This window comes from Oncorhynchus mykiss, chromosome 29 (assembly GCF_057628025.1).
Source record: "Oncorhynchus mykiss isolate SJ-2025 chromosome 29, ASM5762802v1, whole genome shotgun sequence".
NCBI lineage: Eukaryota > Metazoa > Chordata > Actinopteri > Salmoniformes > Salmonidae > Oncorhynchus > Oncorhynchus mykiss.
The window spans coordinates 30,281,830-30,305,344 of record NC_143050.1 but is presented as its reverse complement, the minus strand read 5'-3'; the positions used below and the strand labels follow the sequence as shown (position 1 = coordinate 30,305,344).

Genomic DNA, 23,515 nt, shown 5'->3' with positions numbered 1-23,515 from the left:
AGCTTGTAGCGTCAACATTTAGGCTGGCACATACGTACATACACTTTAACTCAGGGGTTGGAAGCAAAATTATTTTCCAATTGTTTCATTCTGAACAGAACCATTCTTTTTTTGTTTCGTTCCACTGTTCTGACCAGCAAAATCAAGTTCTGAACCGGGTCGAACCAAAAGAGTATTGGTTTATTTTGTTCCTTTCTGTTCCTTTTTAAACCTCTGAAATCAAATGTTCTTTTTACAATTAGCTCGACATAGCTAGCTGAAAAGCTTGTGTGTGCAGAGCAGCACTAGAATTAAAAACATGTCTTACCTTTTTGTATTTAAATAAATCCAATGTGAAACCTGATAACTAGTATCAGTAACTAGTATTGAAAAAGTTAGGAAGTGAACGTTATTTATAATAAGGATTACATGGAGAAAATTGGACCTCTGGAATGAAAATGGATGGCCTTCACTTCAGCAAAATATGTTTGATCTGAACCCTTGCGGAACGCTTAAAAAAAAAGACCCTCCCTTATACCCAAAATAACAATGAAAATATAATGTGGACAGGAGAGAACTTACTGTTTACCATCATTTCTTGGACAGTCCAGAGCTGTAGATATGGCATTTTAGAAATTGTTCTTCGTCCTGTAAGCATTACACGATAACGCAGGAATTTTGATAGTGCACAGGGATGCGGGCCAGAAGGTTGTGGGTACACAGACCAGAGTGAATGCATCTATCATCATATTTTTAGGTGCGCTAAAAAATTCCCATTTATAAAAATGTCATGCAATTCTACGTAATTTTATATATTAGTGGAGTCTTTTTTTAATACCATACAAATTAACAAAATTACAGGCTAAGAAGGGACAGAGAGATAGGCTTATGTGTTCTACTTAGGGTTGCAAAGGGTTGGAAACTTTCCGCAATTTTTCCAGTCATTTTCCATGGGAAGTTAACCCCGGGGATTTGGGGAATTTTGCTTAAATTCATCAAAAAATGTAGTTTATAACAGTGAACCTTTTTTTGTGGGATGCAAATAATGAATTTCTAGGTTTTGTGGCATATTTTGGTTAAACTATCCCCAATTCAACGGAATTGCAACCCTCTGCATTCACAGTGCATTATTCTATCACATGTGCAGTGCACTTTTCCATCACATGTACAGCTGATTCTCAAGATCTTGCACACTAATGAGTTGCTATTGAGCCCACACTACTACACTGTCTGAGCCAAGGATTACAATACTGGGTGGGGTGAATATATTTTATATGACATACATTATTTTTTGTTAACTAGTAAATAGTAACCTACATCAAAGTGTGTTTAAATCATTTCGAACTTGTTAACAATTTCTGCTAGTTAGTTTTTGCTACCATGTGGATTTTAGCTTGCTTGAGCCTGCTAACTGAGGAGTGTTAATTCACCTGTTTCCATACGTTTCATTTTAAAACATTTATCTTACAAAAGAGTTGTTTAATCTAACTGCTTAACTATTTCTCTGCACATGGAATTGTATTTGTTGTTTTTTACTCTTTCTTTTCAAATCTTTACAGGAAAATGCCACAGGCACTAGCTGATGTGTGGAGACATTTTACTGCAGTTAATGTAGGAGGAAAAGCTGTGTACATTTGCAAATACTGTGCCAAATCACACAAATGCAACAATGATGCAGAATCATCTGGCCAAGTGCATAAAGTTCCCTCAGTGCACTCAAAAAGCAACCTCTGACAAAAGTCAGAAACAGACACCTTATCAATAACAACAGCTCAATAGAGGAATATAGTTAGAGAAATACTGATGAATGTCTTGCTCGAGCTGTGTATGCAACTGGTTCACCTCTGATGCTCACAGGCAATGTGTATTGGAAGAGATTTCTGAATGTTCTTCACCCAGCATACACCCCTCCAACGAGACGTGATTTATCTAATCATTTTCTGGATGCAGAGTTCAACAGAGTTCAAAGGTCAAGCAAATCATAGAGAAAGCAGACTGCATTGTAATCATCTCTGATGGGTGGTCGAAGTTGCATGGGAAAGGAATAATTAACTACATCATCTCCACCCCTCAACCAGTATTCTACTTGAGCACAGACACAAGGGACAACAGACACACCGGTCTCTACATTGCAGATGAGCTGATGGAAGTCATCAATGACCTTGGACCACAGAAGGTATTTGAACTGGTGACAAACAATGCTGCGAACATGAAGGCTGCTTGGCCTAAAGTGGAGGAGTCCTACCCTCACATCACACCCATTGGCTGTGCTGTTCATGCATTGAATCCATCTGCCCTTCAAGAGGATCCTCCTGGATTATGTATTTTGTGAGAGAGTGGTAAGCAGCCTGAAACTCCTGAAACCTATAGCAGTAGCCATTGCATGGATTGAGGGAGACAATGCCATCCTGTCTGATGTTCAGACTTTGCTTGCAGATGTAAGAGAAGAAATCCGTACTGCCCTGCCTACTTCACTGTTGCTCAAAGAAGGGGAAACTGCAGTTCTGAAATACATCAAAAAGCATGAAGACTTTTGCATGAAGCCCATACACGCCGCAGCATACATGTTGGACCCCAAGTATGCTGGCAAGAGCATCTTGTCTGGTACAGAGATCAACAAGGCCTGTGCTGTCATCACACCGTGTCTCGCCACCTCGGCCTGAATGAGGGCAAGGTTCTTGGCAGTCTGGCGAAGTATACTTCCAGGCAAGGGATTTGGGATGGAGCCGCAATATGGCAGTCGTGCCAACATACAGTGGGGCAAAAAAGTATTTAGTCAGCCACCAATTGTGCAAGTTCTCCCACTTAAAAAGATTAGAGAGGCCTGTAATTTTCATCATAGGTACACTTCAACTATGACAGACAAAATGCGAAAAAAAATCCAGAAAATCACATTGTAGGATTTTTTATGAATTTATTTGCAAATTATGGTGGAAAATAAGTATTTGGTCACCTACAAAGAAGCAAGATTTCTGGCTCTCACAAACTTCTTCTTTAAGAGGCTCCTCTGTCCTCCACTCGTTACCTGTGTTAATGGCACCTGTTTGATCTTGTTATCAGTATAAAAGACTCCTGTCCACAACCTCAAACAGTCACACTCCAAACTCCACTACAGCCAAGACTAAAGAGCTGTCAAAGGACACCAGAAACAAAATTGTAAAAATCTGCAATAGGTAAGCAGCTTGGTTTGAAGAAATCAACTGTGGGAGCAATTATTAGGAAATGGAAGACATACAATACCACTGATAATCTCCCTCGATCTGGGGCTCCACGCAAGATCTCACCCCGTGGGGTCAAAATGATCACAAGAACGGTGAGCAAAAATCCCAGAACCACACGGGGCAACCTAGTGAATGACCTGCAGAGAGCATGGTATTAACATTAATTTGCATATATTTCTGTTAATTCCCATTTATTCCTGTTAATTCCCACGGAAAGTGTCCACCGCTGAATATTCCCCAAAATGTGCAACCCTAGTTCTACTCATATTTCTCCAATGCCAAAAGTGTCTTGTTTGCATGAAACCGTCGCTGTTTGTAAATAATTAGATCTGAGACGTCATTAGGAATCTGAACATGGTACTCTCAAATGTTAGGCCCACCCCAGACAGTAGGCCTACCGCCGCAGAAAAAATGTAAGCTTTAACTTTAATCTTCTTCCGTGGCTTAACCCAACAAGAGAAGGTCACAAGTCTTTCCCAAAAGCTGTCTAGCTTTGAACATTTTCTATTGTAATGGAAGTGAAGATCGTAATCAATTGATAGCAACAGAATTAGATTACTTCCGAAGCAAAGTACATTTTTGTGTCATTGGCTATAGAAAGTTGTAGCTCAATTTTTGACTGGTACTGTATATCGGAGTCATGTCTTTCCCAATTATTTTACAGGATGTTTCTAGCTTAAAGCATCATGGACCAAACAAACTTGATATAATCAGATCTGTTTTATTTTCATCAAAATCTTAAGCTAACAAAGGGCAGACCTGTTCTTTTTGACATTTTCTTTAATAACAGGTAGGCCTATGGCATGCCCGCTCATTTGTATACCATTCCCTGTCATGGGTAACAGCTCTTCACTAACACTGAGGCAGGCTATTTAAAGAGTGCATGGTGGGTGGAGGAATTGGGTGACACATCTATGTACAGTTGAAGTTGGACGTTTACATACACCTTAGCCAAATACATTTAAACTTAGGTCAGATAGGATCACCACTTTATTTTAAGAATGTGAAATGTCAGAATAATAGTAGAGAGAATTATTTCTTTCAGCTTTTATTTCTTTCATCACATTCCCAGTGGGTCAGAAGTTTACATACACTCAATTAGTATTTGGTAGCATTGCCTTTGAATTGTTTAACTTGGGTCAAATGTTTCGGGGAGCCTTCCACAAGCTTCCCACAATAAGTTGGGTGAATTTTGGCCCATTCCCTCTGACAGAGTTGGTGTAACTGAGTCAGGTTTGTAGGCCTCCTTGCTCGCACATGCTTTTTCAGTTATGTCCACAAATCTTCTATAGGATTGAGGTCAGGGCTTTGTGATGGCCACTCAAATACCTTGACTTTGTTGTCCTTAAGCCATTTTGCCACAACTTTGGAAGTATGCTTGGGGTCATTGTCCATTTGGAAGACCCATTTGCGACCAAGCCTTAACTTCCTGACTGATGTCTTGAGGTGTTGCTTCAATATATCCAAATAATTTTAATTCCTCATGATGCCATCTATTTTGTGAAGTGCACCAGTTTCTCCTGCAGCAAAGCACCCCCACAACATGATGCTATCACCCCTGTTCTTCGGCTTGCAAGCCTCCCCCTTTTTCCTCCAAACATAACGATGGTCATTATGGCCAAACAGTTATACTTTTGTTTCATCAGACCAGAGGACATTTCTCCAAAAAGTATGATCTTTGTCCCCATGTGCAGTTGCAAACCATAGTCTGGCTTTTTTGTGGCGGTTTTGGAGCAGTGGCTTCTTCCTTGCTGAACGGCCTTTCAGGTTATGTAAATATAAACTCATTTTACTGTGGATATAGGTAGGTCTACCTCTTATTTCTTAAATAGGAAGAAATAGTCTCCAACACAAAGCCCTGTTGTTGTTAATAAAGTCTAATTCAAATGAAGATGCTGAAATGAATTATGCCTACTGGAATTTGCCTACTTTCAGCACCGTAAGCTATCAATTTCCCATTGATTGTGCCACTAATGCTGCTTCACGTTTCAGCACCACAATGTAAATTACTAGAATCTGGCTTATTGTGAGATCATGAATTCTGAAAATACAGTGCCTTGCGAAAGTATTCGGCCCCCTTGAACTTTGCGACCTTTTGCCACATTTCAGGCTTCAAATATAAAGATATAAAACTGTATTTTTTTGTGAAGAATCAACAACAAGTGGGACACAATCATGAAGTGGAACGACATTTATTGGATATTTCAAACTTTTTTAACAAATCAAAAACTGAAAAATTGGGCGTGCAAAATTATTCAGCCCCCTTAAGTTAATACTTTGTAGCGCCACCTTTTGCTGCGATTACAGCTGTAAGTCGCTTGGGGTATGTCTCTATCAGTTTTGCACATCCAGAGACTGACATTTTTTCCCATTCCTCCTGCAAAACAGCTCGAGCTCAGTGAGGTTGGATGGAGAGCATTTGTGAACAGCAGTTTTCAGTTCTTTCCACAGATTCTCGATTGGATTCAGGTCTGGACTTTGACTTGGCCATTCTAACACCTGGATATGTTTATTTTTGAACCATTCCATTGTAGATTTTGCTTTATGTTTTGGATCATTGTCTTGTTAGAAGACAAATCTCCGTCCCAGTCTCAGGTCTTTTGCAGACTCCATCAGGTTTTCTTCCAGAATGGTCCTGTATTTGGCTCCATCCATCTTCCCATCAATTTTAACCATCTTCCCTATCCCTGCTGAAGAAAAGCAGGCCCAAACCATGATGCTGCCACCACCATGTTTGACAGTGGGCATGGTGTGTTCAGGGTGATGAGCTGTGTTGCTTTTACGCCAAACATAACGTTTTGCATTGTTGCCAAAAAGTTCAATTTTGGTTTCATCTGACCAGAGCACCTTCTTCCACATGTTTGGAAAAAGGTGCATGTCTCCCAGGTGGCTTGTGGCAAACTTTAAACAACACTTTTTATGGATATCTTTAAGAAATGGCTTTCTTCTTGCCACTCTTCCATAAAGGCCAGATTTGTGCAATATACGACTGATTGTTGTCCTATGGACAGAGTCTCCCACCTCAGTTGTAGATCTCGGCAGTTCATCCAGAGTGATCATGGGCCTCTTGGCTGCATCTCTGATCAGTCTTCTCCTTGTATGAGCTGAAAGTTTAGAGGGACGGCCAGGTCTTGGTAGATTTGCAGTGGTCTGATACTCCTTCCATTTCAATATTATCGCTTGCACAGTGCTCCTTGGGATGTTTAAAGCTTGGGAAATCTTTTTGTATCCAAATCCGGCTTTAAACTTCTTCACAACAGTATCTCGGACCTGCCTGGTGTGTTCCTTGTTCTTCATGATGCTCTCTGCGCTTTTAATGGACCTCTGAGACTATCACAGTGCAGGTGCATTTATACGGAGACTTGATTACACACAGGTGGATTGTATTTATCATCATTAGTCATTTAGGTCAACATTGGATCATTCAGAGATCCTCACTGAACTTCTGGAGAGAGTTTGCTGCACTGAAAGTAAAGGGGCTGAATAATTTTGCACGCCCAATTTTTCAGTTTTTGCTTTGTTAAAAAAGTTTGAAATATCCAATAAATGTCGTTCCACTTCATGATTGTGTCCCACTTGTTGTTGATTCTTCACAAAAAAATACAGTTTTATATCTTTATGTTTGAAGCCTGAAATGTGGCAAAAGGTCGCAAAGTTCAAGGGGGCCGAATACTTTCGCAAGGCACTGTACATTATAGGCAAGAAATTCATTGTTTTTATTAAAATCAATTATAGTAGTAAATAGCTAATAAAGTTAACCTCCGGTCCTCCTTCTCATCTTCACACCTTCCTTCTCAAACTGAACAGAACATAGGCTATAGGCTAGTCCACATGCAAGATATTGCATTTTTTGGACTAGGCCTAATCAAAAAAGGTTTTTGGAATAATCCTTTGACTCTCCTGAACTGCCACTGCAGGCCTACACATCACAGACATTGGATAAGCAGCACATTTTTTTTTTTTTTGATCAGCAAGAGCAGAGCAGGCTCAGGGTTGGAATATCCATTGCAGTGTGTAATGTAGCCTAGTTTTATTTACACCATCCCAGCAGCTATCTTAGAAATATAACTGCATTTCGCATAATGCCAGAAGCCACTAGCCTATAGCAGGGGTATTCAACTCTTACCCTACGAGGTCCGGAGCCTGCTGCTTTTCTGTTTGACCTGATAATTAATTGAACCCACCTGATGTCGCAGGTCTAAATCAGTCCCTGATTAGAGAGGAACAATGAACAAAAAGATGATAGTGTGAGCCTAGCAGAGAATTAGAGATAAAGGGCACACATCAATATATACCCTAATAAGCAACTAATCCAAACACTCAATTACAAATTAAATGATCCTCCCCTGGAAAAAAATAGTAAACCCTCCCTTTGACTGAAATTGAACATTACATTGAACAACACTGTACATTTCTATCTATTCCTTTATTCGTTCTTTTAAACATCTCTCCCTAATTTCTGAACCATGCTTGTAATGTCATCAGTAGACTACAGTAACCTATGATTCAGAGGGGAGGAGCAGGCAGCCTACACATACATGCACTCCCACTGACTGTCACGTCTGCTTCCACTCCCACCCCCCGTGCTTGAGGGCTCCAGGCTGCCCTGCACCACTCACTCCTATCATCTATTACGCACACCTGCCTTCTCTCGTCACGCGCATCAGCGATATTGGACTCAACTGGACTCATTCATCACCTATTTATTTCCTCCCCTATATTTGTCAGTTCCCTTGCTCTGTTCCCCAATTTATTTTTGTCTTTGTTTTCTTATATGCTGACGCTGTTCCTGTCTCGTTCCATGTCCGTTATTTATTAAATGTTTTACTCCCCATACCTGCTTCGTCTCTCCAGCGTCATTCCATGTGACAGAATACAGCAGCCAACATACGAAGCATCAGGGAGTACTGGCGTTCCGGTTGGTATGGAGACATCGGCTCTGGGTCGCCACCGATGGAACCGGGGTTGCCTAGGCCAGCTCGTCGGGCTTCCACGCCTTAGCCACGCCTTTCCTTGCCCCGGTTGGCTCAGGTGGTGCCCATCCGACATCGGGTCTCAGCTGGGTAATCAGTTCTTGTTCGCCCAGCCGGTCCAGGGTTCTTTTTTTTCTTTTTTTTTTGGTGACGTCGGGGTGGATTCCGTCGCCAATGGAACCCGGGGGTGCCTAAGCCAGCCTGTCGGGCTTCCATGCCCTGGCTGGCTCAAGAGGTTTCCTTGCCTCGGTTGGCTCGGCGGCTTCCCATCCCATGTCAATCTCCACCGGATCATCAGGCTCCCTCTCTGCAGCGGGATTGACAGGCATCTTGGCTCAGCCGGATCGTCAGGCGTCTTGCCTCAGCCGGATCGTCAGGCTCCCATGAGTCAGCCGGCTCACCAGACTCTCACGCTCCTGCCGGTTCGTCGGGCTTCCTTGCCCCAACCGGCTTGCCCAGAGCCCATGTCTCGGCCTGGCGCCCCAAGAGGGGGGGGGGGGGGTACTGTCACGTCTGCTCGCGCTCTCCCCCTGGTGCTTGAGGGCGCCAGGCTGCCCTGCATCACTCATTCCTATCATATATTATGCACACCCGCCTACCTTCGTCACGCACATCAGCGATATTGGACTCAACTGGACTCATTCATCACCTGTTTATTTCCGCAACTATATTTGTCAGATCCCTGCTCTGTTCCCCACTGCTGCATTGATGTTTTTTTGTCTTTGTTTTCTTGTATGCTGACGCTGTTCCTGTCTCGTTCCATGTCCGTTATTTATTAACCATTTTACTCCCCGTACCTGCTTTGTCTCTCCAGCGTCATTCCATGTGACACTGGCAAAGATTTCCAGCTGGCAGGCAGCCGCTGGAATACATTTATGAATGACAAAGTGAAGGCTTTGCATAGGCGCTTTGTTAGGATTTTTAAGGGACTAGGAAAAAAATGCCTGGAACGTAAAATAACGTTATTAATCTGTTCCCATGCTTTTAAAATAACGGTTCTGTTCCAGAACAGTGTAGATCATGTTTGTTTCAGGTTCTGCTCCTCAAATCATTTCGATGTTTTCTGTTCTGTTCCCTGAACCGGTTTCAACCATTGCTTTCACTATCCTTCTTATATGAAATAAACAAAAAAATGTGCATCAGACTCAGTTTTACCATGGTTCTTCGCTCCCGTTCAGTTCATAAATGATTAGAACAATTCATCAGATCTGCCTAAACCAAATCCTTCATCCCCAGTATTGGATAGAAAACACGTTGAAGTTTCTAAAACTGTTTGAATGATGTCTGTGAGTATAACAGAACTCATATGGCAGGAGAATACCTGAGAAAAATCCAACCAGGAAGTGGGAAATCTGAGTTTTGTAGTTTTTCAAAGCATGGCCTACCGAATACACAATGTCTATGAGGTCAAGTTGCACTTCCTAAGGCTTCCACTAGATGTCAACCGTCTTTAGAAACTTGTTCAAGGCTTCTGCTATAAAGGAGGGGAGAATGGGAGCTGAATGAGTCAGTGGTCTGGCACTGTGACGCACTGTGACAGGCTCGTGACGCGCGGGCCCGACAGAGTTAGCTCTCGTTCCAGTGCTTTTCTACAGACAATGGAATTCTCCGGTTGGAACATTATTGAAGTTTTATGTTAAAAACATCCTAAAGATTGATTCCATAGATCGTTTGACATGTGTCTACGACCTGTAATGGAACTTTTCAAGTTTTTGTCTGGACGTAGTGCATGCGCCTCATGAAGATGAATTACTGGTCTGAACACGCTAACAACAAGTGGCTATTTGGACATAAATGATGGACTTTATGGAACAAATAAGTCATTTATTGTCGAACTGAGATTCCTGGGAGTGCATTATGATGAAGATCATCAAAGGTAAGTGAATATTTATAATGTTATTTCTAACCTCTGTTGACTCCAACATGGCAGATATTTCTTTGGCTGGATTGGGCTCTGAGCGCCGTACTCAGATTATGCTTTTTCCGTAAAGTTTTTTTGAAATCTGACACAGCGGTTGCATTAACCAGTTGAGTCTATGGGGGCGCTATTTCATTATTGGATTAAAAAACGTGCCCGTTTTAAGCGCAATATTTTGTCACGAAAAGATGCTTGACTATGCATATAATTGACATCTTTGGAAAGAAAACAATCTGACGTTTCCAAAACTGCAAAGATATTATCTGTGAGTGCCACAGAACTCATGCTACAGGCGAAACCAAGATTAAACTTCAAACAGGAAATGAGCAGAATTTCTGAAGCTCTGTTTTCCATTGTCTCCTTATATGGCTGTGCATGCACCACGAACGAGCCTGCCCTTTCTGTCGTTTCTTCAAGATGTCTGCGGCATTGTGACGTATTTGTAGGCATATCATTGGAAGATTGGCCATAAGAGACTACATTTTCCAGGGGTCCGCCCGGTGTCCTTTGTCTAAATTGGTGCGTAATCTTCAGGTGCGGGCATTTTCTCCTGGGATTCAGGAGAGAAAGCACACTTCCACGAACGATAAATCATCGAAGAGATATGTGAAAAACACCTTGAGGATTGGTTCTAAACAACGTTTGCCATGTTTCAATCGATATTATGGAGTTAATTTGGAAAAAAGTTTGGCGTTTTGATGACTGGATTTTCGTTTTTTTTTGGTAGCCAAACGTGACGCACCAAACGGAGCCATTTCTCCCAAACAAATAATCTTTCAGGAAAAACTGAACATTTGCTATCTAACAGAGTCTCCTAATTGAAAACATCTGAAGTTCTTCAAAGGTAAATGATTTTATTTGAATGCTTTTCTGGTTTTTGTAAAAATGTTACCTGCTGAATGCTAACGCTAACGCTAAATGCTACGCTAGCTAGCTACTGTTACACAAATTATTGTTTTCCCATGGTTGAGAAGCATATTTTGAAAATCTGAGATGACAGTGTTGTCAACAAAAGGCTTGAGAGCTAGCATATTTATTTAATTTCATTTGCGATTTTCATGAATAGTTAACGTTGCGTTATGGTAATGAGCTTGAGGCTGTATTCACGATCCCGGATCCGGGATGGCTAAGTGCTAGAGGTTAAGGACAAGTCTATCTTTAATTCTGTGAATAACACTTGTATCTTATTTCAATGTTTATTATGAGTGGGTTTTCTGGGATTTTATGTGGCTATCTACAAAATCAGTGGATGTTTTGGAATCAAAATATTACTGCACGTAACGCGCCAATGTAAACTGAGATTTTTGGATAGAAATATGCACATCCTCAAACAAAACATACATGTATTGTGTAACATGATGTCCTATGAGTGTCATCTGATGAAGATCATCAAAGGTTAGTGATTAATTTATCTATATTTCTGCTTTTTGTGACTCCTATCTTTGGCTGGAAAAATGGCTGTGTGTTTTTGTGACTTGGCTCTGACCTAACATAATCATATGTTGTGCTTTCGCTGTAAAGCCTTTTTGAAATCGGACATGATCGGTAAATTAACAAGAAGATTATCTTTCATTTGCTGTATTGGACTTGTTAATGTGTGAAAGTTATATTTTTGAATTTTGCGCGCTGCCTTTTCAGCGCAATGTTGTCGAGGGGTTCCGCTAGCTGAACGCCTGCGCAATAAAGGTTTTAAGGTGAAGTGTAATTTGGTGAAGCAGTTCATAAAAATGAACAGAGTCACACTGGGGTGGAGGCATTTATAAAATGAACAGGGGCCATACATCAGAGTTTCCTCCAGCTAAAGCTTCAACTATAGTTTTCACCTCTGTAATCTTGAATCTCTTGAACCGTCAGCATATGGAGCTCAACCTAAGTCCTTACTCTACTGAGGCTTTGCTTCAAATTGCTTTATGCAGGCCCTGATATCCTAATTGCCAGGGCACATCTTATCTATAACCCAAACACCAGATGTGCCCAGGAAGCCCATTATGCCAATTAATAATTTGGATAAATCTACTCGTCTCACTGGCACATTCAAACTGACACGTCTCATCTTCAAACATCGATGACAGCCGGAGCTCTAGAGCATTTGTCCTTTCCCCCCCTCCTATCCTACCCAAGCTGCCAATTATCCAAGATAATCTGATGTGTGGACAAGGCTCCTGTGACTGGGAGTGGATGGACCATGTCTGTTTTTGTCTGAGGCTTAGAAAGGGAGGAGTCCGCCTCACTTGTGTGTGCAATGGTGCAGGTTGGGTAGCAGGACTTGTGGTAAATATTCAGATATTTCTGACAGCCAGATAGATAGACCCGAGTCAAGCTGTCTAGGTGCATGAATATAGATGTGGTACATAAGTAAAATATTCAAAGGACAAATACACCCATCTTACGTATCCGTCTAAAGGCAAATGTATTTTTCATTTTTTTATTAAGGCACTGTAACAAAGCCACTGCTGGCAATCAATCTCCTCTGTTATAAGAAATGAAATCTAGCATGTTGTCCCATCCATGACAAGCCTAAACAAACAGGATAAACGGGAGAGATTTGCATTTTCACTCAAGTTGCAGTATAGAAGTCAAATCAGCAGGATACAAATAAAGGTTAAAGATAGCACCTCTAGGACTCCTAGGATTTATATAATTCCCTCTGGAGGCAAATCTATCTAAAAGACAGTCTAATCCTCTCAGAAAACCATTCACCATGGGGGGAAAAAGAAGACAGTGCATTTACAGTTCAGTTCCCTCATGTCTAGCAAAGGTCTAGCAATTTAATTTTAAACAGGAAATGCACATAATAGATAATGCAACTAGCTGATGAGAGAGACACTATTCTTATTTACTGTAGAAAATGTAACTAAATGGGCAGTAGTAACCGCTGTTTAGATATCTATGTACGATTTTACGGTTAACACATTTTTGAGGAGGCAGCCCATCAATAATATGTACCTAACGTGACTATATGAATGGTAAGAATTCCCATGAGCCACATGGGGGTGGACCTAATTGACCCATTGCATAAATTTATCTCTGGCTTACAACCTCCACAGTGAACACTGAAAACATTTTCTCTTCATAACAGCGAGAGAAAGAGAGGGACACATACCAGGGGTGATGCACAGCTATGGGCTCCAGTCAGAGGATTTTGGGCCCACAAGGACATCTCATGTATTCCTTTAAAAGGCCTTTGATTCCTGCCTCACCGTGGAGGCAAAGACTGTAAAAGAGGCTCCAAATGCTGACTGTGAAGCAGTGCGAGTCCTCCCATAGTTGTGAGGGCCGTATTGACCATTAACTTGGGCTAAGAGAGGGGACATGCGAAGACGCTGTGAAGGTGACTGATTCACACTCAGACCAAACACCCGGAAATGCTCTGTCTCTCTCACGTCACCCCAGTATTGTGGTTTGATCAATTGCATTTACGGTTGGAGTTGACTGGTGACTTTTCTCATAAATACAGAAGTTTGTCTACCATAGGAATACACTACAGCTCAAACACTGGTAAGTGAGCTTCATTGACACTGAGTGATTATGGGATACTATGGGGATTAACATGCATTCAGAAAGCACTGCAGTGTTCTGCTGAATGATAATGTGGGTGATGGTATTAAGGCTGTTAACCCACATTTTCCTTCACACCAACAACCACTGATCCACTGGAGGATTTCAGACATATTTAAACATTTTACATGTACCCGTATACCTGAGTCGTTTCATTTTGGTAACTTGCCTTGATAAGCATTGTAAGGGACAGTTCGCTATTTACTAGTTTGTGGGGGGGGGTGAAAACAGGTGTTGTGTAACTTTTTTGTCTTGGGGAGGGTTTTGTGATTTTTTTTATTGGGCAGAGGGGAGGGTATTGCATTTTTTTGGTGGTTTACATTTCCCATTTTGCAGGATTTACAATATAATTTCTTCCATATAGCCATACGCTCTTCTGCAGCTTACTATGCAGCAGGATTTCCCAAACTCGGTCCTCGGGAGCCCATGGGGTGCACTTTTTGGTTTTTGCCCTAGCACTACACAGCGTATTCAAATAATCAACTAATCATCAAGCTTTGAAAATTTGAATCAGCAACTAGGGTAAAAAAAAACATGGGGCCTCGAGGACCAAGTTTGGGAAACGCTGCTATAGAGTCAACTCTATTCTGCCCTCTATCCATAGTGACAATAGTGGAAGGTGGATTGTTTGTCCAGATCTGCAATAGGTTAGCTAGCAATCATACCACACATAAAATCCATCCATATCGACAAGGCTGTAGTGGAGCAGGCCGAGTGCTTCAAGTTCCTCGATGTCCACATCACTAATGAATTATCATGGCCCACACACACCAACACAGTCATGAAGAGGGCACGGCAATGCCTCTTCCCCCTCAGGAGGCTGAAAGGATATGGCACAGACCTGTCATGCCAAACGGTGTTCCTGGCCAAATAGTGTCCCCCTCTACATCACAATGGGATTCAATGATTTCAAGCTCCTGTTGCTAGGGCTTTCGCTAGAACGTGCAAAATTCTGACCGGATTACATAATGAACCAAAGCTTCCGTTGCTATGCTGGGTTGCTTGGCTTTATTTTACCTCGTAGAGGTCACAAAGGAAGGAGGACGCCGGCAGTTCTAGTTCTATTTCACCTCAGAAGCGCACTCTCACTTCGCGCAAAATGATTTTTGCTATAATTTATAGATGCAATAATTTAATAACCAAATAACCAACATTTCAATAGACAAGCTGTCTTCATCAGGGTATTATTATTACCTCAGAATAGCTCTCCAAGGATGGTGTTTTTGACGGTGATAACCTGCTGAATACCTGCTGCTTCAGAGGACCGAAAAGACTGGAAAGAGAACACCATATATTAGTTTTTATGTATGAAAATATTGTTAAATAGGAATAAATAATTTAAGCTGTTTTTAGATTGATTTTACATTGACATTGCTAGCTACTTATTTACCTCAGCCAAACAGTTTTATTTAGCTAACGTTATCTAGCTAGCTAACTGTTATTGTAGCTGCTTTCTGTTTGTTTGTAGCTTGCACTTTAATGGCATCCCTCGAGGACATTTTTTATCCTTCCAACCAGGCGAAGTACTATGAAGGCACCACTGATCTCGACTAGATGCACAACATTGGTAGGGGGAAGAGAAATTCACAATTCAGGGTAATGTTAATAAGCAGTTAATTTCTATTTCTAATTTCTAGCTAACGTTAGTTGGTCATCTACATGTCGCTAGTTATACATTTAGTTATATGTCTGTCACATTGAGGTATCTATTTATAAGTTAACGCTGATCAATCAAATTGATAGGTGTAAGCAATTATGTTAACTGCAACTGCCCTTAACTAGGTGTTATCATGACTTCCCTGTGAAGATCAGAATGGGTCAGATCAGACTGGTGGAGGGGTGACAGTAACCAGGCCTCTCTCTCACCCACAGAGGGGAGAGGGGGAGCTGCTGGATGGTCGACCGTTCACACCCTGTTCAAAATTACAAGAGAAGGAGACTTTATCTCTTAACCCTCCAGTATTGGCTAAAGGAATGTGCTTTGTCTCCAGAGACTTTTGCCCACTCTCAAATGTTGTTTTTTGCCATCATTGTAAGCCTGCCACACACACACTATACGATACATTTATTAAACATAAGAATGAGTGAGTGAGTTTTTGTCACAACCTGGCTCGTGGGAAGTGATAAATATCTCTTATAGGACCAGGGCACAAATAATAATATAATAATAATAATGAATAATTTTGCTCTTTATTTAACCATCTTACATATAAAACCTTATTTGTTCATTGAAAATTGTGAATAACTCACCACAGGTTAATAGGGATAGCCCCCTTTTAGTTCCAATTGTCGCCTAAATGACATACCCCAAATCTAACTGCCTGTAGCTCAGGCCCTGAATCAAGGATAGGCATATTCTTGGTACCATTTGAAAGGAAACACTTTGAAGTTTGTGGAAATGTGAATTGAATGAAGGAGGATATAACACAATAGATCTGGTAGAAGAAAATACAAAGATATAACCAACTGGTGTTTTTTACCACCATCTTTGAAATGCAAGAGAAAGGTCACTGTTATAGCCATCACGCTGGTTGTAATTCCGATAGTGTCCACAAGATGGCAGCAGTGTATGTGCAAAGTTACCAGGTACATTTGGGCAAATCGTGAAGAAGACGTTCGCAATTCATATTCCATTTTTCTTCAAGAATATCGTCAAATCTGTATACTTGGACTTTAATTTAGCTTTCCAAGTATTAGTAGCCATATTATAAGTTCAACATTTGCAAAACAACCAGTTTTCCTAACTTCATAACTCTGAATGTACTTATAATTTTTTGTCCAAAATTAAAAGGCGTGCTGCCGTACAAGGTTAGAAGCTACATTTCATGACATATACATGGTTTCCGGATAGTCCCGTAAAGCCCAGCTCATTGGCTATCTAGCTAGCTTTGTTTGTCCCCGATTGGTGCTGTTTGACAAAGATACAGTCGTTCAAGTGATGGCCGCCAGCTTCATCGGCGTGCCATGAAGGTGTCGCTCTCTGACCAAATATGGTGTCCTACAGGATATACTACACCCCTAATGAAATAGTGAAGTCTTGTTACCTTTTAGGATCTTTGAGGAATAGATATGAAGAGATTTGACTCGTTGAAACAACGTTTAGGGTGAGATTTTCACAGATTCCTTTCTTTGCAAATTAAGCGAGTGGAAATACAAAATTGATTGTGCATGCTATATGGACCTTTTTAGGAAATGAGTTCAATATTATCAAATGTTTGTGTCAGTATCCTTACAAATATGAAAACTGCTTACTGTATAACACAGATACGGGTAAGAATAAAGTAATCTTCTCTCTAACATTTTAAATGTTAGGGGTGGACCTCATCGGACCCTTCACGAAATCCAGGAATGGCAACCGCTGGTGTCTGACGGCGACCAATTACTTCACCAAATGGGTGGAGGCAATACCTATTAAGGTCAGTAAAGGAAGAGAATGTGCTTAACTCTAAATTCCCTTCTGTAACCCATTAAAAAGGGTGCTTGAAACCCCCAAAAAATCTACTTAAATGTTGTATGATACCCATCAAGGACAAGACTGGCGAGGTCACCTCCAAGGCGATGATGGACATCTTCAATACCCACGGCGTTCCTGAGGTCATCTTGAGTGACCAAGGTCGTGAACTCTGGAACAAAGTAATAACATTATAGGCTATATTCTGTCAACAACTATATAAATAGTCAAGTTTGTTTACTGATGTTCGAGGACTGGGGGGGAAGCACTGGGTCTCTTTTGCATATCATCCACAGACCAACGGTTTGTTTTTGTTACATTACAATGAGTTTTTATTGTTTTTCCATGGTACATAATCAGACATATTTCAATATATCTTATATTGTCAATAGATATCCCTTTCCTAACCCCTCCTCCAGGTTTGGATGAACGGACCAACCAGATCCTCAAGGCTGCTATGGGCAAGTCTCTTGACGGGTACCAGGAACGGTGGGAGGACAACCTGAAGGTAATTCTCTTTGCACACAACAGGCCTCCACCAATTACTTGCCCTATCGCCTGCTGTACGGACGGGAGCCGCAGCTGTTTACTGAGGTAAACAATGCAATTGTATATACAATTATATTGTGACGACCCTCCCACTCTGTCTGACGTATTCTGTCTTTGTTCTTGTTTCCTTATTAGGATGCCGGTGGGCGGAGTTGGGAGGGTCGTCAGCTTCATGGGAAACACCTGGGCCAGGTGTCTCCCAGGATAAATAGACCTCTTCCACATGTCATCGTGTTGTGGTTCTTGGTGGCCTTTTGTTTGTTTGCTTTGGCACCTTTCAACACCCTGCATTATCACATTCATGCATGCATAACACTCACACTACTAATTACTGATTACACACACCATTGTATATTTTCCTTAGTTGCTTTAGTTAATAAATATATATTTTGTTACTCCTTATCTCCACGTTGTCTCCCTTTGTTACGGGCTTTGAGCCGGTTCGTGACAATATCAAACGATTGCATATAATGCAGTCATTAAAATTTGTGATTGACTTAATGTGTTATTGTTTGTCTATTGCTATTTTTGAATGACATACTTTCAGATCACTGAAACTCCACCTGATGTGGTGGATGCCTTCGAGGACCACCTTCAGGCACGGGCTGAGAAGGACGTGGAGGATTTTTACCAGGTTTCCTGGTTAGACAATTTTACAATTGATCATGCTCAAGCTCTTTTGTAGATGCAGAATGCAGCAAGGTGGGTGGCAGCAGTAACAACACTGGCCCAGGGGTTTGTCCAGATAGTCAATCTTAAGGCTAACCACTGGGTTAAGGTTAAGGTGTCTGACTCCAGTGGCCATGGCACCACCCCAGAGTTTCTCTCACAACTCACCTCATCTTTTCCAGGGACCTCTGTGACTGGAGTGGCCGGCAGTCCAGCAGCAGAAAGGGGGAACAGATTGTGGGCTGTTTGCTAATGCAAACAGCCTTACACTCTGCAGAGGTGAGGAACCCTCCATGGCACGATACCATCAGAAACACATATTTTCTCTTGTTTTCACACTGGGCACCTGGCACCATTTCCCAGTCCCGATTCCAGGCCTCCCAATGTGTCCACACCCTACATATCAGAGGTCAGTGTCCACTGCTTCTTTCAGAAATACGTGAGAGAAGGTAAGGTGGCCCGGTGCAGGAGATGTGGCAAGCATTTTCATGTGTCTAGTTTGTCTCTTGTCGTCATTGTGCGTGAATTTGTCTGTCCATCGTCCGTCATCTGTTTTCCCCACCCTTGTTTTCACTGCTTGGCCGGCTCCCAACCTCAAGACGGTAGGTATTTTACTACATTGTATCTTGTTGTAAATGTTATGTTATTGTTAATAACCTGTTGTACTTTTTATTTGTATAGAGATGTGTTTTCTTGCAGACATTGGTTGTGAAGTTGGTTGCAGTGTATATAGCACATCTATCTGTCTTGTATTCCAATTAATGTTTACAACCATGTAAATGTTTGTGTATTTTTCCATTTGTTTGCTGGTAAAAATATTTGAAACTTGCTTGAATTGCCTGTAAATGTCTTCATTGCAAGTAAAATGTTCAATTGACTGAAATTATCTGTTCAGTTGCCATTCTTCTGTGCCCAATTCCCCAAAGAATTTTAGGCCAGTGTTGGTATGGAATTAGACATGCGTTTCTAGTTGGTGTTTGCATATCTGAAGGTTCTAGATTTGTGTCCGTAATATGGCAGAAATGTCCCGGAGTCCATTACAAAACAGGATTGAGTCATCACCATATTGCTACACTTATCATGCCAAACACAAAGATGGCGTGGGGATTAAAGGCCTTAATTAAACTGGGTAATAAATTAAAAACCTTCTTTGGGCCAGTACCTTAATGTGGTGAGAAGGCTTCCAACTAAACCAGGCCCATGTTATTGAATCCCTGACTGAGACTGGCTACCTGTCGAGGACAAGTGACAGGAAGAACTAGCCGCAGCACTGGTCCCTTGATTCTGCCGTTTTCCTCTCTCCTCATCCATCCTTTAAATCTTTCTCTCCCTGCAGACAAAATTTGTCAGCAAGTGACGTCTGATTGCCCACTCATCCCATCCCTTCCTCCAACTCATTACATCATCTAAAGCTACTGCTATTGTCATGTCATTATCTGCTAATAACGTTTGCTAGACAAATCATACTGGGCACATAATATGTGAGATACACAGATTAACTAAACATTAGCACTGCAAACACTCAGCACAGAGAGCAGCAGTGCCTGGACTTCGCAGTGTCCCTCTTCAAGTCCCCCTTACGATGCTGGCTGTGAACAAGTGACAGGCAGAACCTCCCATCTACACAACACCCACCTCTCTATTCCAGACACAATAATTACTAAGTATTTCTGTCATGTGACTGCCGTAAAAAAGTATCTGTGAAAAGGAATGACACCTGTATCTCAAAAATATAAAAGTTGATGCATTACCAAAAATTTGATTTCAGTGTGGGGTAGGTTAAAATAGCATGACAGCCAGACAATCCAGTGTATGACTCAAACGGCTTTGCATATGAATTTAGTGGAAATGATCTGACTTTGTGATCTTTCAGGTAAGTAACTACAATGTGTCAAGCAGATTACACGTTCTCTTTGACAGTTCCGAAACGTAGCAATGTTTAAGACATGGATTTCATGATGCAATGTTATCATATCCAAATGTAGTTCAAATTAATGTTTTCATTTCATTAAACAACTTGTTTAAAGAGCGAAATTGTTGTGAAAATTAGCCTTGTTTGCATAGCAATGAGGAAAATAACATAATTTAGGCTGTAATGATCTCCAAAATTCTAATCATTAGGTAATCACACCGATGATATAGCAATGGGCGCTAACAGTTTATCGAATCCCATTGTGACGTAGAGGGGGACACTATTTGTCCTGGGGACATTATTTGGCATGACAGGCCCTCAAATATTCCGAAAGTTATGCAGCAGCACCATTGAAAGCATATTGACTGGATGCATCACCGCTTGGTATGGCAACTGCTTGGTATGGCAACTGCTTCGCATCTGACCGCAAGGCGCTACAGAGGAGGGCAGTGTGTACGACTCAGTACGTCACTGGGGCCGAGTTCCCTGCCATCCAGGACCTCGATACCAGGCAGTATAAGAGGAAAGCCCTAAAAATGGACTCCAGCCACCCAAGTCATAGACTGTTCTCTCTTGTACCGCACGGCAAGCCGTACCGATGCACCAGTCTGGAACCTAGAGGACCCTTAACAGCTTCTACCCGCAAGCCATAAGACTGATAAATAGTTAGTTAAATAGATAACCAATAGCTACCCGGACTATCCATATTGACTCTGCTGTTACTGTTTATCTACAATGTTTCCTAGTCACTTTATCCCTACCTATATGTACATATCTATCTCAATTACCTCGTACCCCTGCACATCAACTCGGTATTGGTACCCTGTGTATATAGCCAAGTTATTCTTACTCGTTGAAAACTCAAAATAAACGTCCTCTCACTGTCAACTGTGTTTATTTCAGCGAACTTAAACTTAACGTGTGTAAATGTTTGTATGGACATAAGATTTAACAAGTGAGACAAACTGAACATGTTCCACAGACATTCGACTAACAGAAATTGAATAATGTGTCCTTTAACAAAGTGGGGGGGGGGGTCAAAATCAAAAGTAGCAGTCAGTATCTGGTGTGGCTACCAGCTAAATTAAGTACTGCATCTCCTCCTCATGGACTGCACCAGATTTGCCAGATCTTGCTGTGAGATGGTACCCCACTCTTCTACCAAGGAACCTGAAAGTTCCCAGATATTTCTGGGGGGAATAGCCCTAGCCCTCACCCTCCGATCCAACAGGTCCCAGATGTGCTCAATGGGATTGAGATCCAGGCTCTTCGCTGGCCATGGCAGAACACTGACATTCCTGTCTGCAGAAAATCACGCACAGAACAAGCAGTATGGCTGGTGGCATTGTCATGCTGGAGGGTCATGTCAGGATGAGCCTGCAGGAAGGGTACCACTTGAGGGAGGAGGATGTCTTCCCTGTAACGCACAGCATTGAGATTGCCTGCAATGACCACAAGCTCAGTCTGATGATGCTGTGACACACCGCCCCAGACCATAACGGACCCTCCACCTCCAAATCGATCCCGCTCCAGAGTACAGGCCTCGGTGTAACGCTCATTCCTTCGACGATAAACCCGAATCCGACCATCACCCCTGGTGTGACAAAACCGCGACTCGTCAATGAAGAGCACTTTTTGTGCCCATAGGCGACGTTGTTGCCGGTTTTGTCTGGTGAGGACCTGCCTTACAACAGACCTACAAGCCCTCAGTCCAGCCTCTCTCAGCCTATTGCGGACAGTCTGAGCACTGATGGAGGGATTGTGGGTTCCTGGTGTAACTCATGCTGTTGTTGTTGCCATCCTGTACCTGTCCCGCAGGTGTGATATTCGGATGTACCGATCCTGTGCAGGTGTTGGTACACATGGTCTGCCAATGCGAGGACGATCAGCTGTCCGTCCTGTCTCCCTGCAGCACTGTCTTAGGCGTCTCACAGTATGGACATTGCAATTTCTTGCCCTGACCACATCTGCAGTCCTCATGCCTCCTTGCAGCATGCCTAAGGCACGTTCACGCAGATGAGCAGGGACCCTGGGCATCTTTCTTTTGGTGTTTTTTCAGAGTCAGTAGAAAGGCCTCTTTAGTGTCCTAAGTTTTCATAACTGTGACCTTAATTGCCTACCGTCTGTAAGCTGTTAGTGTCTTAACGACTGTTCCACAGGTGCATGGTCATTAATTGTTCATTAATCGTTCATTGTTTAAGCATGGGAAACAGTGTTTAAACACTTTACAATGAAGAGTTTAGTTTAGTTTACTCCACAATACAAACCTAAATGAAGTGAAGTGAAAAGAAGGAAGCATGTACAGAATTCAAATATTTCAAAGCATGCATCATCTTGCCAAACATTCTGCAAGACTTTGTTCAGTCTGCTTTCCAACAGACACTGGGAGACAAATTCACCTTTCAGCAGGACAATCACCTAAAACACAAGGACAAATATACACTGGAGTTGCTTACCAAGATTACATTGAATGTTCTTGAGTGGCCTAGTTACAGTTTTGACTTAAATCAGCTTGAAAATGTATGGAAAGACTTTAAAATGGGTATTTAGCAATGATCAGCAACCAACTTCAAGGAGCTTGAATAATTCAAAAATAATAATGTGCAAATATTGTATAATCCAGGTGTTTAAAGCTATTAGTGATTTACCCAGAACGACTCACAGCTGTAATCGCTGCCAAGGTGATTCTAAGATGTATTGACTCAGGGATGTGAATATTATGTAAATAAAATATTTCTGTATTACATTTTTTATACATTTGCAAACCTTTCTAAAAATATGTTTTCACTTTGTCATTATGGGGTATAATGTGTAGATGGATGGAATATTGGTCAATTTTGAATTCAGGCTGTAACACAACAAAATGTGGAATAAGTCTAGAATTACTTTCTGAAGGCATTGTACTTACACTGGCACCCCAACACACACACACACACACACACCATCAGGGGTGTAAAGTACTTAAGTAAAACTACTTTTAAGTTCTACTTAAGTGTCTTTTCTGTATTTTACTTTACTATTTATATTTTTTACAACTTTTACTTATACTTCATTACATTCCTAAAGAAAATGATGTACTTTTTACTCCATACATTTTCCCTGACACCCAAAAAGTAAGTTGTTACATTTTGAATGCTTAGCAGGACAGGAAAATGGTCTAATTCACACACTCAACAGAACATCCCTGGTCATCCCTACTTCCTCTGATCTGGCGGTCTCACTAAACACATGCTTTGTTTCTTAATTAAGGATTTCAGCGTGTTGGATTGAGCCCATGGCTATCTG

The 23,515-nt window shown here is 41.6% G+C and overlaps 1 long non-coding RNA gene across 2 annotated transcripts; it reads left to right on the top strand.

Moving 5' to 3' along the window:
• The first annotated feature begins 13,879 nt into the window (after positions 1-13,879).
• LOC149970420 (uncharacterized) lies at positions 13,880-18,051 on the top strand. 2 transcript variants are annotated; one of them, XR_016493130.1, is made up of 4 exons: positions 13,880-17,065; positions 17,178-17,282; positions 17,520-17,608; positions 17,785-18,051. It is a non-coding gene; the product is annotated as an uncharacterized LOC149970420 (long non-coding RNA). The 2 variants fall into 2 exon arrangements; XR_016493129.1 differs by lacking the exon at positions 17,785-18,051 and having other exon boundaries at positions 17,520-17,712.
• The last annotated feature ends 5,464 nt before the right edge of the window (positions 18,052-23,515 follow it).